The sequence below is a fragment of the Melanotaenia boesemani genome, chromosome 3 (assembly GCF_017639745.1).
Source record: "Melanotaenia boesemani isolate fMelBoe1 chromosome 3, fMelBoe1.pri, whole genome shotgun sequence".
Classification (NCBI taxonomy): Eukaryota; Metazoa; Chordata; class Actinopteri; order Atheriniformes; family Melanotaeniidae; genus Melanotaenia; species Melanotaenia boesemani.
In genome coordinates this window covers 9,197,848-9,216,175 of record NC_055684.1, presented here as the reverse complement: position 1 = coordinate 9,216,175, position 18,328 = coordinate 9,197,848, and the positions used below count along the sequence as shown (strand labels likewise).

The following is an 18,328-nucleotide window of genomic DNA, read 5'->3' as shown; positions in this document are numbered from 1 at the left end:
CAGAGAGTAGAATTAAACGATCACCTGCAGACAACCAGGATCCAACATTACGTCTAAAAAACAGTTGGCGAAGAAGTTATCGGATAAATGAAGGGGCGTAACCAGGATTAACACTGGTCTGGTGTTTCCAAAGTGGAGATAACTGCAAGAGCTAAAGAGGTTACAGTTTACTCGAAGCTAGCTCTTCTCCTGGATAGATAAGTAAAACATAAATATTATAAGTCATACCATCGCAGTATGACGCCGTCCTTACAACTCAGAAATAAAGAAGAATGGTGATCATCCAGCAGTTTGTGTTCTTTCTTCTTGGTGGTGCTTTGTAACGCCATTTTAAACAAAAAGAAAATCCGTTGCTCTAAAGTAGGATCTAGGATCTAGCTCTAAACCAGGACTGGAGTTTGGTGAAAATCAGAGTCACGTGTAATTTATTGACCCCCCCCCTCAGATGTTAATCTCAGTACCCACGTTCCTCATCCTCTGCTGCTCCTGATTCCTTAAGATGTAGCTTATGGCTGGTTTGTCCTGCAGCCATATAAAAGATCTTCATCTGTTAACAGCTCACACTATTTTATGGCTTGTTAGTTTTCCATGAATCATCAAAACAAAAACAATTACACCGAGCGTCGAATTACAAACATCAAAGATGAAATTATGAAACCATGAAAATTAACTTGCAGTTACTCTGATCATTAATTCTAATAATAAATTCAGATTGCTAATTAGTTTTTTCAGTCACTTTCAAGCTGTAGATACCAGACATGATGGTAAAACCTTATATATATATATATATATATATATATATTATGAGAAAAACATTGAGTAGGCTACAATATGAATAAAATAATTTGCAGCTTTGAATAAGTTTTAATCCCTGAGGGAATCAATGAAATCTCAGCAGCTTAGAAACGCTTCAGAGGAGAGATACAAAGAAAAAAAGACCTGATTAAAGAATAAAATAAATACAGAAAACAGAAAGCTAGAGCACAAAAAGCAAAACGCATTGAAAGATAAAGTATGAGTTATATTAGCAGTTCAGCAGTGAGTTATCATTCATGTACATTATCCAGTTTATAATAAAATATTTACTTTGATGATTTATTCTTCTTGTTGTCCTTTCTGAATCCCTCTGAAGATGATAAGAGAAACAGCAGATGCTGTTTCTTGTGACCCTGAGCACCAGGATTCTGGTTTGATGTTAAAATTTGTTTGTTCATGAAAAACAAGCTTCAAAACAGAAAAAAAGAAGAAAAGCTTTGTCAGGGAAACAGAAATCCAGCAACAAATCCTTCAGCCTTACTGAGTGAAGCTGACAGGGGGGAATCTGTTCAGAGGAGTCCAGCTCTGGATCGCCCTGAGCTTTTTTGAGAATGATGGATGTTATGTTTTTATTTGCAGCCAAATGCTAAAATGAAAAACTGCTTAATTTCTGTTTACCTTCACTCTCCAATTAGCAGCAACTTACAGCCTGCAGGAGATTCCTTATTAAACAAAGGAGAGATCACCTCCAAGTGGTCCAAACAGTTAGCCTGGCTGCTAACCTGCCCAAAGAAAGAAGTGACCAGTATCCTCTAGAGCACACAAGGACTGGTGAACACAAAAGACACAACTTGACTTCATCTGGACCCAGCTCCTTTTCTTTAAAGATCAAACTGTTTCCTAAGGACATTCTTGGGACTTAGCATTAGCACATGGCTAAACATTTGTGACTATAGTGCCAACAACTATAAAGTTTCTCTCTTACGTTTGTGTTGTGAGTTGATGTCATTTTTTTTCCTGCGGCCTCGAAAACAAGAATAAAGTTCTCCCTTCTTGCAGAGTATGTAACAGGCTTAAAACGTGGCTACACAAACAAAGACCCATAAGGACTTTTTGCAGCACATGGTCAGCAGTTATCTTGTGACATTCCTGATCCCATGGCAACATTGGCCATTTTGTGACCTAATCATTAACATGATGAGAGCTACCTCTTTTTTCTCTTTCACACTCAAATCAACAGACCCTGGAGACTGATACTGATGTTTATTTGTTTCTGAGAAATCACTGGTGGTGCTAGTTTTGTTTGATTTTTAACCAATTCTGTTGTTGTATTTTAAAGAAGTTGTTTGTGATCATTGTGTAGGTGTACTGTGATAACTGCTCATTAAGTCAGTGTTTGGGTTAATAACCTTCATTGCCTGGTCTGTGTGTGTCTTTTCACTACCAAATCACCACTCACAGACCACCAGACGGATACCAGTGTACCAGATTAAACTTGGATTTCAATCCAAGTTTAACTGGATATTAAAAAGGTGGCCTGTTCCATATTACCAGATCCAAGTATAATTTCATTTATTGATTCCCTTCAACATGATGCATAATTTTTTTCTATTGTTGTGAATAGAAAAGATGTCAGTGATTATAGAGAGATTTGGTCTGTTGATCTGATCATTGAGATTGATGTTGGGATGAGGTGAAATTACTTGAATTCAGATGGTTTTCTTTATCGTATCATCTGTTGCTCAGACACATGTGAGGAGGGGAAGGAACAAAAGAGGTGAAAAGGACATCAGAAGTGAAAATAACAAAAATATGAGCAGAAGACATGAACTGATGGCAACTGAGACAGAAGTGAAGAGGAGGAGGGAGAAGAGTCAGACTGATGACTCCTCCTCATCCATCTCCGTCTGTTTAACTGCCATTCACCTGACTTGCCATCCTCTCCCATCAATGCTTCACTTGTTTCCTGCTCTGTTAAGGTGAATCAGCTGTTCACACCCTGAGCTGAGGTGTGATTCTCACATCTGTGGTTTCCTGCTGCAGGGATGGAAAATCACATTACAGACCATCTGCAGCAACATTGTCTGGATTTTATTTCAGATTGTGTGAAGGATTGCTGCAGCATGGAACTGGAGCCATGCTGACCTGGTCTACAGACCTTTACATGCCGCTGTAGCCCACCTGCAGCTTCTTTCAGCATAGCTGAAGTTATCTGTGTCAGTAGATGTGGTGATGGCTACTGCAGGCATTAAACTGGATGATAAAAAGATTCTTAATCCAAATGTTTGCTGGGATTATGCTAAATGGTGTTTTATTGATTTGATTTTGATTGTTTAGAATTTAGGTTAGCCAAATGTTACAAGTCCTTGGTATTATGAAAAGTCTTAAAGGTTTCTTGTGTCTGTTTCTATGAATTCCACCAAACTAGCCATCTAATTAAGCTGCTCAACTGCTATAACCCCAATGGATCACTGACATCATCCAGTCTGATGCTTTTAGTGCAGCCAAGGTTGACAAGTTTAAAATAGATTCAAAATCCAGACTCAAATCAAGCTGTTGCAAACTCATTTGATGCTGGTCCAAAATACGGCTCAAAAGCACAAGGAAACAAGGTTTAGATGAATACTGGAATGCTAAAGGCAAGGCAACAAGATAATCTAGCAAAGACAAGAGGGGAAATTATACGCGCACACACACACACACACACACACACACACACACACACACACACACACACACACACACACACACACACACACACACAAGCTGACAAGACACAGTTAAAAACACATGAAGGCAAGGCAGACAATCAGTGGTGCAGGAGAGGAGGCCCATGAGCATAAATAAACAGCAACAATCTGCGGTCGCCCAGTAGAGGTTGGTGCTTCGGATGAATACTCGTATGATTCTGGATGGCACGTTAGTAGTGAACAACAGGCCCAGTGGATCACCTGCGAATACAACTCAGGGGAAACAAATAACCGGTTTGCCGGGTAAGGCTTTTAAAGCCTGAGAAACCCGGTTCTTAACTTCCCAGGTGACATCACCAACCAGACAAGCGAGAGAGAGAATGAGGATTGGTCTTACAGGTTCTTGGGTAGACTCAAAAACACATAGTGTTTCAGCATCAGCACCATTCTAGAAAGCTACAGTGGGGTGTTTTCTACTTGGAGATGTGAGTTTACAAGTCACAAACACTGTTTTGCTAACTCATTTCAAGGAAATTGAGAAATCAGAAGGCATTAAAAAAAAAAAAAAAAAAAAAAAATCAGAAGGCATTTTCCCAACTTCTATTCACCAACCCCAAACATTCCCTTCGCACATTGTGTACAAAGAAAAGCCATCAGCAACCTATCTTCAGGTAACAATGTGAAAGTGAGAATGTATCAATACCTTTCTAGATCTTTGTAGTAGATGTGAGCTCAGCAAGTATTTCCCAGAACTCCCCATTTGCACCTGTTAATGTGGCACTATGTTACTCTCTGACCCTAAAACTGCACATTTCTTACTTGTTTGAAGGCACAGTGACATTAATTATATGCATTCCTGGAGCCACTGTTGTCCTGCAGCATCCAGAGGCAGAGGGACTGTCCCCACGATGCCAAATTGCAGTAAAACTGCAAAAGTATTTTAGCAATCCATCCTTTCATTCCCACAAAATCAGGGATTAGCCTTCATGAGACCATCATGTCTGAAACCAGGTATCAAGGTAGATAGGTTAGAAACCTCTATCTTTTGTGGTACTGTGAGGACAGCATAACCGCACAACTGGAGGATATGATGTCAATGTAATGAACATGCGCCAAACACAACAATAATATTGGCGTCGGTGACCAACTGTGTTGTGGTGCTCCAGACAGTCCTGGCTTGTGTACAGCTTTAGCACCAAAATGCAACGCAGATATGTCATTGGCTGTGTCCGAATGTGCACCCTACTCCCTACATAGCACCCTATATAGGGGTCACGCCATTTTGTAGGGGTGTCCGAATGTCCAGAGAGAAAGTCTAGTGAGCATGGATGGTCACTAGACGGGTCAATACAGACCACAATACATAGCTGGCACAAGCTCAACATAGCGCAAGGAGGTAAAAAAAAAAAAAAAAAAAAAACATTTTTATTGAATAGATATGCAACAAAGAATAAAATACAACATAAGGAATAAAAAAAAAAATATTTACACACAACTTTGGATTGGATTTGGAATGACTTGATGCGTGTTGTGGTTGCCATGGTGACGGATGGTAGTCATGTCGTTTGGGAAAAAATAGGCAGCTTCTTGTTCGAATCACCAAAAAAATGAATGCACTATGTAGTGTGCTACATACTGCAGCCCTATATAGTGAACGAGGGGTTAGGGAGTAGGGTGGACATTCAGACACAGCCATCATCTGCACATGCACTACATCTTGTTCTAGCTCTGGAGTGTTAGTCTTTAATCATGGTAGTGCCGCCCCGCACAGCCTTGACGTATGTACAACAGCGATTCTGTGGGGATGGTGAAGTCTTTCTTCTAGTTTTTGTCAGCATTTTCACACCTGAACAGGCTTCGGTGCCGTGTGGACAAAACCTAAGTAACCAGATTTCACAACTTTTGTTTCCAGGACACTGTCTCACATTACAAAGTTACGTTTTACGCACTGCGTCACACCCGAGCAACTGAATATCAGCACATTGGCTGTTTTGAATGCAAACTGTGGCTTATTCATTAGAGAGAACATGAAGAGATGAGAAAAAAGAGAGATAGTGAAAGAAAAAGGAATAAGACAATGAGGGGCATCACATCACATTCTTAAGCAAACATAACAAGTCAAGCAGATATAACAGTAAATATCAAAAACTTGGCCAGAAAAAAAAGGGTGGCAATATTAAAGGCTAAAAATAATTAAAGTGAAGAAATGTATTAACTGACAAAAAAAAAAAAAAAAAGAAAAACAACCAAACAAAAGAAAATCAAATCAAATAAATAAATAAATAAAAATAGAGAAAAACACTATTTGAAAATCCAAATCAAGAGAAAACCAAATACAAAGAAACACAATTAGCACCCATAAACAGCTTGTAATTACAAAATGCAACCAAAACTAAAGCTTTTCACAAGCAGCACAGTTTACACAGCTCAAAACCCAAAGATCCAAGTCTAGACAAAATCCCTTAAATGGCAGGCTGCTGTAATCTGCCACAGCTGCACTTAGTGGATGTCTGCCGTATGGTTAAATAACGGTGGATCAGTTGGACAGCAGATGATCACAGACGGGTAATGGCACAGCCAGCCGATCACAGGCGGAAATCCAAACAGCCGGTCAATCACCTGTTTGCAACCACACACAAAACTCATTGTCATTGCAGGTGCAGAGCAGAGGTGAACATCTGCTGCTCTGACTCCAGCTGAGAGAGATTATGAGGACCAGGCCTCCTGTAACTGCTCTGGGAGGAGGGAGGAGCCTATGGCAGGACCTGCTGATCATTGAGAAGAGTGAGAACGATGCACACTTTCACATCAGTCTCCAAAAATGCCAGGAAAAGATGCTTTATATACTCATATCTATTTTTTTTTAAAGAAGCCATGTAGAGGTTTGAAAACTCTCCAAATACAGTGACAAAATTGCTCAATTGGCACAACTGCAAGCTACAAGTTTTTTCCATATTTGCACGTAAAGTTAAAAATTACGTGAATCACTCTAATTTTACTTGGACAAACATGTACATGCATGTGGTATTTCAGCCCCTGTGACGTCACGATACAATATGCCCCCTACAGGAATTTAACCAATCAGAAAACACTTCCTCCAGCAGAAACCTCTCACTCATACTCATGAGAGCCCATTTTTAACAATGAAATGTGTAAATGTTTTTTTTTTTTTTTTTTTTTTTATATATAAAGCACTGGAAACAAACATGAGGCAGAAAGCAAGGAACGGGAATGAACAAACTTCTCTTTGACTCACATACAAACACAGATCTGGAAATGAAGCTTTTGGATTTTGTGCAGCACCAGATTCTCACTTCTGTAATGCAGCCCAGTTACTTTCAGGTGTTTGATGTTGGAAAAGAGCTGCACCGGTCCTCAGCTGTGTTTGGTTTGCTAACTCATTTGCTATCATCACACTGCTCCACAGCACAGAGGGTTTTTCAAGCCGAAGCTCCCACTTGGCTCATGATGAAGGTGAAACTTTGGGCTTTGATTCAGCATCCTGCTGTCTGAATAAAGAAGGCTGTGAAAGGAGTCAGTTTGTGTTCAGACCCAAGAAGCTCCAATGCAAAGTGGATATGCTCCTTTTGCTTTATGAGTATTTATTGTCCAGATAATTAAGGAGTTAATTGAGAAAAAATTCCTATTTAAAATAAAGTCTCTATTCTGCTTATATAGAGCAGCTGCTTCAGAGAATGAAACCATCTTCTTCCACACTCCTTCTTTGCATCTCTCCTACTCTTTCCTTCCTTCTGGAGTCCACGGGGAATTGCTCAGCGTCGCACTGTTACTGCTAATGAGGCCACATCTGCAGCCTAGTACCTCTGCAGGATTTCATCCACCAAACATGGATGTAAAACCAGCCTGGTTCTCGTTATGTTCACACTATAATGTACATCATTCAATCAACAGCTCATCCTCTAAATGATCAGATATTATCCTGGTTTCAGTAGGCAGAAACAGGAATAAAAGGTTAGAAGAAAAGGAGGAAAGAAGAATGATCAGTGTTTTAACGTGAAAAAAATGTACCTGATGTGTATGAAGAAGAGATGAAACCAAACCGGTGATCTCTGCAGACACCTCCCATCACCTCCCTCAAGCCTCAGTCTGTTTTCATGCTTCACTACTTCCACTAAAACGCTCCATTTTCATCACCAACAAAAACTAAAACTGATCTGTGTTTGACATCTTTCAAATATAAATGCCAATTTTTGTTTTTTTATCTATAACATTCATGTTAAAGACACAAGCTTTCTTTAAACACAAATTTTTTTACAGTTTTTTATTTATTTATTTAACCTTTATTTAACCAGGTAAAAAAATGTTTGAGAACCAGTTCTCATTTGCAAACATGACCTGGCCAAGAGGCCCCAGCAGGAATAAATAACGTACATACATACAAACATACAACTGTGCATACACAAGAACCACAATACAACAATACAAAAAATATACCTAACAACGCAGAGCAAATACAAATATATAAAAATGAAAGGGGGAAGGGAGTAGGTCTCAGTATATGGGACAGATCTATGTGAAAAGATAAGCATAAGTGAGAGTCAGCATCGTCAGCAGGAACAAGTGTCGACAATAATCTGTTGAAGTCTCTGTCTAAACAAGGAAACAGATATCAGAGATGGAAGTTTAAGAGTGTTCTGCAGTGTGTTCCAGTCATTTGCAGCAGAAAAGTGGAAGGCGTTACGAGCGAAAACAGTGGAAGTTTTAGGAGTAATGAGCTTAATAAATTCGGATGACCTGGTGTGATGAGTGCTGTGAGCGAAGTGGAGAAGAGATGACGGATAGAAAGGTGTCTTGTGTAAGATTGACTTGTAAATAAAAAGAAACCAATGATGGAGTCGCCGGGTGTGAAGGGAGGGCCAGCCCACCAATTTATAGAGATCACAGTGGTGGGTGTGGAAAGGGACGAAAGAAAATTTAACTTTTCATTTTTGTTTTAACCAAAGAAACACATCAATCTTAAAATGAATCAGTGGAAATATAATTTTTAATCAGAACGAGGCCTCATCCGTTCAGATACTTTGGAAAAAAAAAGATATATATATATATATATATAAAGACCCCCGAAAACCTTGATTTTCTGCACTTCCGTGCCCCCTAATAATTCAGCATCCATCTTCATCCTATATCTTCTCTAAAATCTCTCCAGTCAGTAAAGGTCATTCCTATGTTAAGTCTCGTTTTATCACTTCCTCTGTCTCTTTTTCGCTTTTCTGTTGGGGCTTCTTGACCAGCTCATGTTTGCAAATGAGAACTGGTTCTTACACATTTCACATGGTAAAGTGAAAAGGGTAAAAAAAAAAGAAAGAAAAAGGTTCTTTAGGGTTTCTTTGTTGAATCGTCCATGGTGGGCAAGTGTGTTGATATCCATTTGCTAAGGTGTGATGTTGTGGCATGAAGCAAAACTTAGCTGTAACATGATGCTCTGGGCTGGAAAAACAATATGAAGTGTGGTTTCTCAGCCTAAGGACTTCTTCTCTCAGCAGGTCTACCGGACTAAAAGTCATGGTGTCAGTTGAACCCTATTTCTTGACCTCTCACCCCAGCTGGTTGAGGCAGATGAGCCAGAACCCAACCCTCCCTGGGTTGTGTACTGCTAGAGGAACTTCCTGTTAAAGGGGAGGTTTTCTCTCCACTGTCTCCTTGTGCAGGATGAAGCTTTGATCTGTTGGTTTTCTTAGCTAGGCTGTAATTTCTTTTTATGAATTGGCTTGTATTGGATCACAATGAATTGGCTTGAGTTGATTTTGTCTGAAAAGTGTCCTGGTACTATATAAATAAAGCTGAATTCAGTTGAACTGAATGACAGGACAACGACAGCTAAGTACATAATCAATGTCAGTGTGCCGTCTGAAGAAGCCAGGATTGCATCTTTTTAAAGCTGGAAAGTTATAATGTGCTGCTTGAGTGCAAATTCACTTTAAAAATGATGATTTTTCTATTATTATTATTATTATTATTATTTATTAAGATTATGAAAAGATGTCCAAAAATAGATTTCTTTTTCAGTTGTTTTATTTACAGTAAGTAAAATATATGTCTTGGGATAAAGAGGTTAAACAAAACTTTAAATGAAGAACTGAACACAGAACTACAACAAACAAAGAAAATAAAAGTCAATATTTGAAAAATTTGACCCTTTAGATTCACTAATTTCTCCAGTTTTCTGCTCCACCTGCCTCCTTTTACATGATGTACAATCCTAGTTTTTCCTCGCATATGATTGTCCAAACAACGTGTCGATCAAAACTTCTGTTCTTCCTGAAGCTTCAGCTCTTGTGAACAACATAACTGTTACCTGGCAGCACCATGGGGTTCAGAAAACGGCCACTTCAGTCTCCTGCATGCACTCTACATCTAGTGAGTTGACAATAAAAAAAAAAAACTTGAGTTGACTTTAAAAGAAAGTGAGGACAGCTGTGCAACAGAAAGACATGCTGCAATCCCTTTTTAAAATGACAGGAACATTTTAAAAGTTGGAAATATGAGAGTACCAGTGAGATGAAGGCTGAGGGAGGCTGTCCATCAGCAGCTTTGTTCGGTCAAACTGTCCTCTGAGAGAAAACGTCTGAATTGCTCTTAATGGCTCTCAGGATTTTAAAAAGTAATTCACATCATTTTGTTCCCGTCACTCGGCCGTAATCGCCCCCCCCCCAACAACAACATGAAATCTGTCGTTTTATTTCTTTGCATGTCGGCGTCACAGCCCTGCAGCCTTTGTAAATACTGCTGTAGGGCGGCGATCGCTGCATGCGGCCGCCTTCTGCTGCTTCCTCATCACAACCAGAAGCTTTTACACTTTCTTCTTATTTTCAGCTCATGACAGCTGGAGCTAAACGTCTGCGAGTGAAGATAAATGGTGAAGGAGTGGCAGCCAAACGTAAATTTAACTGTCACAAGAGGAAGGAAGGACAAAGAGCAACAGGCAGCGCTCCTCCATGTTGAATTATGTACTTTGGCTTAATAAAATAATGAGATGCTTAAACGTGGGCGTTAAAACTGTTTCTTCTTCACTGCGGCTGCCAGCTAACAGTCTGAAGAGCCATTTAATAATGTTTTATGCTTAAAAACAAACTCTGGGCTGAAATACAAAAAACATCAGTTCCTAGCCAAAAAGAACCAGATAGAAAATTGCTTTTTGGCGTGGATCTTTCCCAGTGGGTCCAACAGAGAGAAACACAAGCAGCTTTCTTTCAAAATATCCGCCTCTTTGGGATGAGGATGATGTTCACATTCAGCTTTTCTTGGCATCAAATTGATCCTTTAGGTTTTACAAATTTGCTGCAGTATGTTCCTTGTGACATTCACAGGATGCTTCCTCTGAAAATCCTCCTCCAAGTCAACAAACAAACCAACAAAGCTGACTTCTACATGTCTGTAAAGGTGGATGAGGCAACCAGTTCTGGTCTGGTTTGTTCAACTAAATCCAACAGTGATGGCATGCAGGACTTTGTCTGTGTGAGGGTAACACTGATGCAGCAGTGGATGTTAGAGGTTTGGAGAGACATATCTTCTTCCAGCAGGTCTGTGGTTTTTTCATTAGAATGATGTCAGATATCCAGAAGAGAAAATGCAGCATCATAAAGAGGAGAATCAAACAGGAACTAGTGTTGATCAATGGAATCCTGCATTCAGCAGGAATGTACAAAGATTCCTCTGGAAAACTAAAAAAAAAAGGATCCACAGTTCATTAAAAATTCCCATTAAAGGAAAGTGATGGAATACAATGGATACATAACTCTTTTCAGTTTTGATGGAGCAAGTTCTACATTTGTTTGTACACTTTGCAACCAGTTTATCAGGTCAGATCCCTTTTTCCTTCAGAACCACCTTAATTATTTGTGTTATAGACTCAACAAGGTGTGGAAAGATTCCTCAGAGATTTTGCTCCATATTGACATGACAGCATCACACAGTTACTGCACATCCATGATGAAAATCTCCTCTTCCACCACATCCCAAAGCTGCTCTGTTGGATTGAAACCTGGTGACTGTGGAGGCCGTTGGAGTCCAGTACTCATTGTCATTGTGACATGGTGAATTATCCTTCTGGAAGTAGGCATCAGAAGATGGGATTCATAATTAAACCATGCCATGTTGATCCTAAGGGCCCCATTCACTCACACACACACACACACACACACACACACACACCGATAGCCACATCGGGAGGCATTGTAGGGTTAAGTGTCTTGCCCAAGGACACTTCAACATGTAGTCAGTGGAAGCCTGTAATCGACAGGTTGGGAGACGACTGCTCGTCCTCCTGAGCTACAACCGCCATTATAATTATAAACCAGTTTCCTGTTCTTAGCTGACAGGAGGCACCTGGTGTGGTCTTCTGCTGCTGTAGCCCATCTGCTTCAAGGCTGGACGTGTTGTGTGTTCAGAGATGCTGTTCTGCATATCTTCGTAGGAACCAGTGGTTATTTATCTTCCTGTTGTCTTTCTATCATCTCCAACCAGTCTGTCCATTCTCCTCTGACCTCTAACATCAACAAGACATTCTGGTCCAGACAACTGCTGCTCACTGGATATTTTTTCTTTTTCAGACCATTCTCTGTAAACCCTAGAGATGGTTGTGTGTGAAAATCCCAGTAGATCAGCAGTGTCTGAAATACTCGGACCAACGACCTGTAAACACACACTGTATTGTAAGGTTGTAATGACTTTCACTGATGATAAGGTTTGTTTGGAACAGTGTAAACAATCATTCACACCTTGGTGCAGTCCGATTGAAAAGGAGGGGTCTTAATTCACTCGGAAGTGTGCCCTGCAATGCATAAATGAGCTATAATTTGATATTTGATATAAGCAAAAAAAAAAAAAAAAAAAAAAAAAAAAGCAAAACAAAAAAAAAAAACACTTAATTTAAGAAGATTCAGCCTAATCAAGTAACATTATGTAACATAATACTACAGGTAAGATAATTTTACTGGGTAAGATTTCCTGAAATATGAAAAAAAAAAATATTTAGACTTTAGACAAAAGAAAAAGATCTGAAAACAAGTTATAACACTCATTTTAGGACCCTTATTAAGTGAAAAACCCTTAAAACCAGCCTTTAAATGCTCCTTTTCAGTGTTTTTTTTTTCTTTTTCTTTTTTTCTCACATTGACAGAAAACATTTTAAAACCAGATGATTCTTCTTAATTTGAGAATTGCTATTAATAGCTCTTTTCTTTAAAAGCTCTACTTCATATTTTGGTTGAGTGAAATGCACTGCAGAGGAACATTTTATGTAAAAACAAACTGAGTGTGATTTCACCCCACATACCGCTGAAGAGAATGCATTGCTACTGCTTCATCTGCATGCCTGTGCCCACTCACAGATCATTAAAGACAGACCTGCCATTGTTACCTCTTGTCAGCAGCTTTAGTAAAAGTAAAAAACACATCAACATTATGTCACAGATGATCTCCTCCTACAGCAAAACAGACTATTTTTTCACCTACTTGCTTTAAGATTTGAAAAACATCCTCAGGTGTGTGGATGAATGTGTGCATGTGAGACCTCCTAAAGCATGACAGGATTTTCCTCAACCGCCATCCAACATACTGTATACCATACAACACATCCAGGAGCCTAATGGGTGAATCACAGTAGTCATAAGATGATCGCCTACAAACACAGTGTTAATGGGAGTTACTGTACAGCTCCACAGCGAGGAGTCCATTTTCATTTAATAAACCTTTAAAAGCTTCTCGATTGTCATTTACTTTCCTACCTCTCCTCTTTTTATAGCTGTCGCTGAGTGTTTTATGAAGATGTATGAGCCTCATAAAAATGTGTTTAGCTTTCCTCGTTGCTCTTATTGCCTTTCATGATTGTAATGGAGGCACTGACACGCTGATGTGATGTCGTCTATAAAACAGACATTAGTCACGTCAATAACGGGCGTTCCCTGAGTGCAGATGCACACAAACAGCCCCCATATTGGTGTGGCACTCAAAGTACTCCCATTATCTGATTGTGCCCTTCTTCATTATCTTCCACTCACTACCATTGCTAATACCTGAAATACTAAACTTCAATTATTAATGTGCAGTCGGCTCAGTTTTATTATATCATTTCAGTTTCCAGTCATTATGCTCGCTCCACCTGGATGAGCATGGTTTGGGTCAGGCTGAAACTTTTCTGCTTAAATTCTCAGACCGAATTAGTCAGCATGCTGAACAACAGTTTCAAATGAATGTAAAAGTGGATCCAAATCTTTTTCTGGTTTTAAATAAAGCCCCTTTCAAAAACATAAAACACAACATTGTCATGGTCTGTGTTCATCCTGGATTTATTGTGTTCAGTCTTGGCATTCTTGTACCTATGATGTTTAATTTGTTTTTAGTTTCTCTTTCCATTTTTGTTCCACATCTGGTTTAAGTTGCCAATAGCAAGACAGCTGTCATCACCTCCTTGTTCCTTCACAGGTCCTTATCGTCTTTACCTCACTTTGCTTTTTTCCGCATTTCTTCTTTAGTCTACTTCAGGCTCTTTTTTTACTAGTAGTCTGTCACAAAGATGCGTCATTTGTTCACATTTCTACAGTTGCATCTATGAAAAACAGCAAATATACCACACTTTGACAGAAAAAAAGGAGTTTTGCAACAACAAGGCGATTCCCAAAGTTCCCAACCTCAGCACAAAACACCACACACATAACCATTCTGGCCCAAAGCCGATCCAGAATCCAGTCCTCTGAGCCAGAAATCTTGTGCTACCAAATGTGATCTAAAAGAGGACAAACAAGATGAGGGAATGATGGCGGTACTGGGTCTGTTGGGTTTTTTTTTTTTTTTTTTTGCTTTGCTAGGAGGAGCTTTATGGATATGTAACAAAAGGAAAAGGTAAATGAGAGTGAAGAGATGAGAGATAAAAGAGAGGAAAAAAGAAAAATATACTAGATATGAGGTAACATCGGCTATTATATATTTGCAATATTAGCAGAAGAAAAACAGACAACACTCAGCTGCTACACCTGCAAGAAAAAAAAAGACACCTGCAATATCTTTGAGAAAACAAAATTGACAATCACCCGAAGCACCTATAAAAAATACAGACAAGTTGTAGAAAAAGAAACAAAATATAAAAATAAATAAAAACATCAGCAACACAAAGAAAAACATGAACCAAACTGTAGTTTTTGTGATCAAACCTAAAACACAACAGTGATTGTCTCAGCATGCAGGTTAGTCAACAACAGGAATGAATAGTGATCAGTGAGTGTGTAAATACGACCGTGCCACCACAAAGACCAGAGCCATTACAGGGGGCCCTGGGACCCAGGAGACCAGCCGCCCCCCCACCAGAGCGACCACGCATCCGCCCAGAGGATGGCAGAGGAAGGCCCCAGCCACAGCGTCAGGGACAGCCGCCGCTGACCCCGCCAGGTGTTGGCCCCCCAGAGATTAATAGAGCGCAGGGCCCCAGGAGCTCAAGAGCAACCCACTCCACAAGGAGGGTGGAGTGGGTTGCCCAAGACGACCAGGTCTCCTCCGGACAACCACCCAATGCGGGCCAGCACCTACCTCTATTCCCAAATCAGGCATCCGACCTAAAAGAAGACTTTGGTAGAAAGACGGGAGACAGCGTGAACACAGACTTTATAGTCCTTTCTCATGCCTCAGTCAGCTCGCTCTTTTGATTGGCTACATTCAGTTTTACGTCACAATCCACAGAGTTACAACTCACTAGTCATTGGCTTCCCACACGTGACCAAAACAGACAATAATCTTTATGTGTATGCCCCGCTTTAGTTGACAGAAGCAGGTACATAAAAATTTTCACCACGTTAGTCTGAAAAAGACCCGAAGACAGAAACTCACACAAACAAATCCAGCAAGAAAGAAATATTAAAACTTTAATACATTGTGTTTGGATATTAGCTTTTGCTTTCCACTGGCGGTCTCCCTATGACTACTATTTTTTATTAATAAGTGTATTGAATATTAATAATTGTTCTCAGACACCAAATAACTACGGCCATAATTTAAATTAAACCATACTAATCCCAGCACTTCCCACCAGCCAGACTTACTTCGAAAGTGGTCTTGTTCTCCTGCTTTCTGAAGGTCTTTTACAGTTTTTCTTTGGCCGTTTTCCACTTTTTCCCCATTTTATGTTCACTCCTTGTACCTTAACATCCTCTGACAGTTGCATTTATTCATTTTTAAGCCATCAGGCAGACAGACTGGCAAACAGGTTTTTCCTTTTATCATTGAAGTTTGAGTGTTTGTGCTGCAGTGATAAAAGTCCTACAGCAGCATCACCCAAAGTAAACACCTGCTGATAAACTATTTCATTGGCTGTTTGTTTTGCAAGTTTTTCTTCATTTTTTTAAAATTAGGTGATCACTTTAGTTGTAATAATCAGTTCAATATTCCATAAAATCTAGACCCAAAAAAGAAAGAAAAAGGTGTAATTTGTGCCCTCCTTTTCCTGGCCAGTACTCCTTCCTGGCCCCCCATCAGAACTTTTCTAGACCTGCCCTTGCATAGCTGAAGTATGAACCCTGTCTACCACTAGCCATCTACTGAGTTACAGAAGGTCCTGCCAAAAAAAAAAAAAACTTTTGGGTAAATATGTGACATGTTAACCATGATCCGCTAGTTTCCTCCTCAGCTGAACCATAAACAAACTCAACAAGAGAAAAAAGCTGATCACCGATAGCCGTTATGATTCACTGAACAATGTGAGAAGAGAGGGAGGAAACAGCTGTGCTGCTCTAACACAGAGATGATCAGAGAGATGCAAGATAAGCTAAAAAAAATATATATTTTTGACAGCCCTACTATTTATATAACAGATATATAACAAAGAAATTATGTACCTGAACAAACAGAAATATGCTGGTCCGACACTGTTGACTTTCATAGGTTCACATGCAGCACGCTATAACAGACAGGAAGCCTTTTTAGCATGTGGAGGCTAGCTAGCTTACATCACCGGCAGTGCATTTTACCAACATCTGGTCATAAAAGTACGACTAAATCAATCAAAATATATATCAGTAGTAGTAAGAAAATAAACCATGCACCCATGTTCACAAAAAGGGATCCATACTACTCATTATAAAATATATTTCCTAAAAGTGTGTTTACTGGTTTAACTGGCCATTTTAACATAGATTAAACTGTAATCATGGGTTTCTGTCCCAAAATGGCTAATTTAAGTTAATACAGAAGCATATGCTGTGAACACTCCTCCCTGAGCCGCCACCTTATCGCGGTGAAGGAGTGTGTGCGTCCTGACAATCGGCTATGTTGTCAGAGGCTCATGCCCCTGGTAGGGTCACCCATGGCAAACAGGTGTTTAGGGGAGGGACCAGACAAAGTGCGGCTCGAATCAGCCCTATGATGATATGAAAGGAAGGACCAAGGTTTCCCTTGCCCGAACATGGGTGCCCGGGGCCCCCCTCTGGAGCCAGGCCTGGAGGTGGGGCATGGAGGTGAGTGCCTGGTGGCCGGGCCTTTGCCCATGGGGCCCGGTCGGGCTCAGCCCGAAAGGGTGACATGGGCCTCCCCTCCCGTGGGATCACCACCTGCAGGAGGGGCCATAGGGGTCGGGTGCAGTGTGAGCTGGGCGGCTGCCAGAGGCGGGGACCCTGGCGGTCTGATCCTTGGCTGCAAAAGCTAGCTCTAGGGACGTGGAATGTCACCTCTCTGGCATGTGTTATCAAATGATACTGGTACTAGCCTCGGTATCGATGCTACTGATATTTGGATCGATCCGCTCAAGCGTATTTTACAGGTTTTCCTAACATAATTAGTGTGACTGATGGGATGCATGTGCTTATTAAAGCGTCCCTAGGAATGAGGCTGATTATGTGAACAACCAGAAGGAAATGCTTCCACAGCATAAGTTTCCAGGTCGGTCTTCCCATCTGACATACATCTATTTCAGGATGCCTTGTTAGGTGCTCCTTCTGATGTGATTTCATTGCAGTAACTGACAGATGATATGTGATTATTCACACCTAACAACAAACATGGAGGTGAGATGGCCAGGTTCAGTACATGATGCAGTAATATACAGGGAATGTCAATTAGCACCAAATTCCAACAAGGTATGTTATAAATCTATGAAACACTATAGCCAATGCTAAGAAACCTATGTGTTTAATCTAACTTGATGTTATATGTGCAATTACAGAGGAATTTCATGGTCATCTCCTGGGAGGCTGAGGAAAGACAGATTCCAGTGTATGCATCGCCTGAGGGTCCGTCCTGAAAGGCCATGTTACATCATTGTTGCTTGTGCAATATTGCACACTGAGGTGCCACCACCATATGAAGAGCCAGTACCCGATGATGATGATATAGGCCAGCATTATGATTTGAGGAAAGGTCATCATGTGTGTGATCAAATCTGTCAAAACCACATTAAATGGAAGAAATAAACAGGCAACTCCATTTTCAATTTCTCTTTTTTCATTTTCAGTCATTGTCTGGTAACTTCCCATTGCATCTTTCATTGCCTGAAAAGAGAAACGCTCCGTTATGTAATGTCATCATTCACTGCCAGGCTGTTCATTTTGCCCCATTTCTTCATGTATTTCTCACCTCTATCTTCAATTTTAAGTACTCCAGGTTCCCCTTTGCAATCTGGCACTGGAGGTGGTCTTTACAGAGTTCCTTTGCAGTCATCTGGCACACAGACACAGCCGAAACAAGTTTAGCATTTGACAGGGTTAGAAACATTTACATATGAAAAAGCCTTTATAATGTATAATTTCTTACATTGCTGTAAGGGTTGGCATTTGTGTTATTCGCATCCTGTTCATCAGGCATGCCCTTCCACATTGCATTATTACCATAGAGGGTAATTTCACACTGACTATAAAGAGGTAACTTACATCAGCTGGAGAGTC

The 18,328-nt window shown here is 40.2% G+C and overlaps 1 long non-coding RNA gene across 2 annotated transcripts in view; it reads left to right on the top strand.

Moving 5' to 3' along the window:
- The window catches only part of LOC121636507, a 28,314-nt gene extending 10,461 nt beyond the window's left edge, over positions 1–17,853 (top strand). For both annotated transcript variants that reach the window (XR_006009734.1, XR_006009735.1), the window contains 2 exons: positions 6,104–6,230; positions 17,611–17,853. This is a non-coding gene — a long non-coding RNA (uncharacterized LOC121636507). The remainder of the gene's footprint in view (positions 1–6,103; positions 6,231–17,610) is intronic.
- The last annotated feature ends 475 nt before the right edge of the window (positions 17,854–18,328 follow it).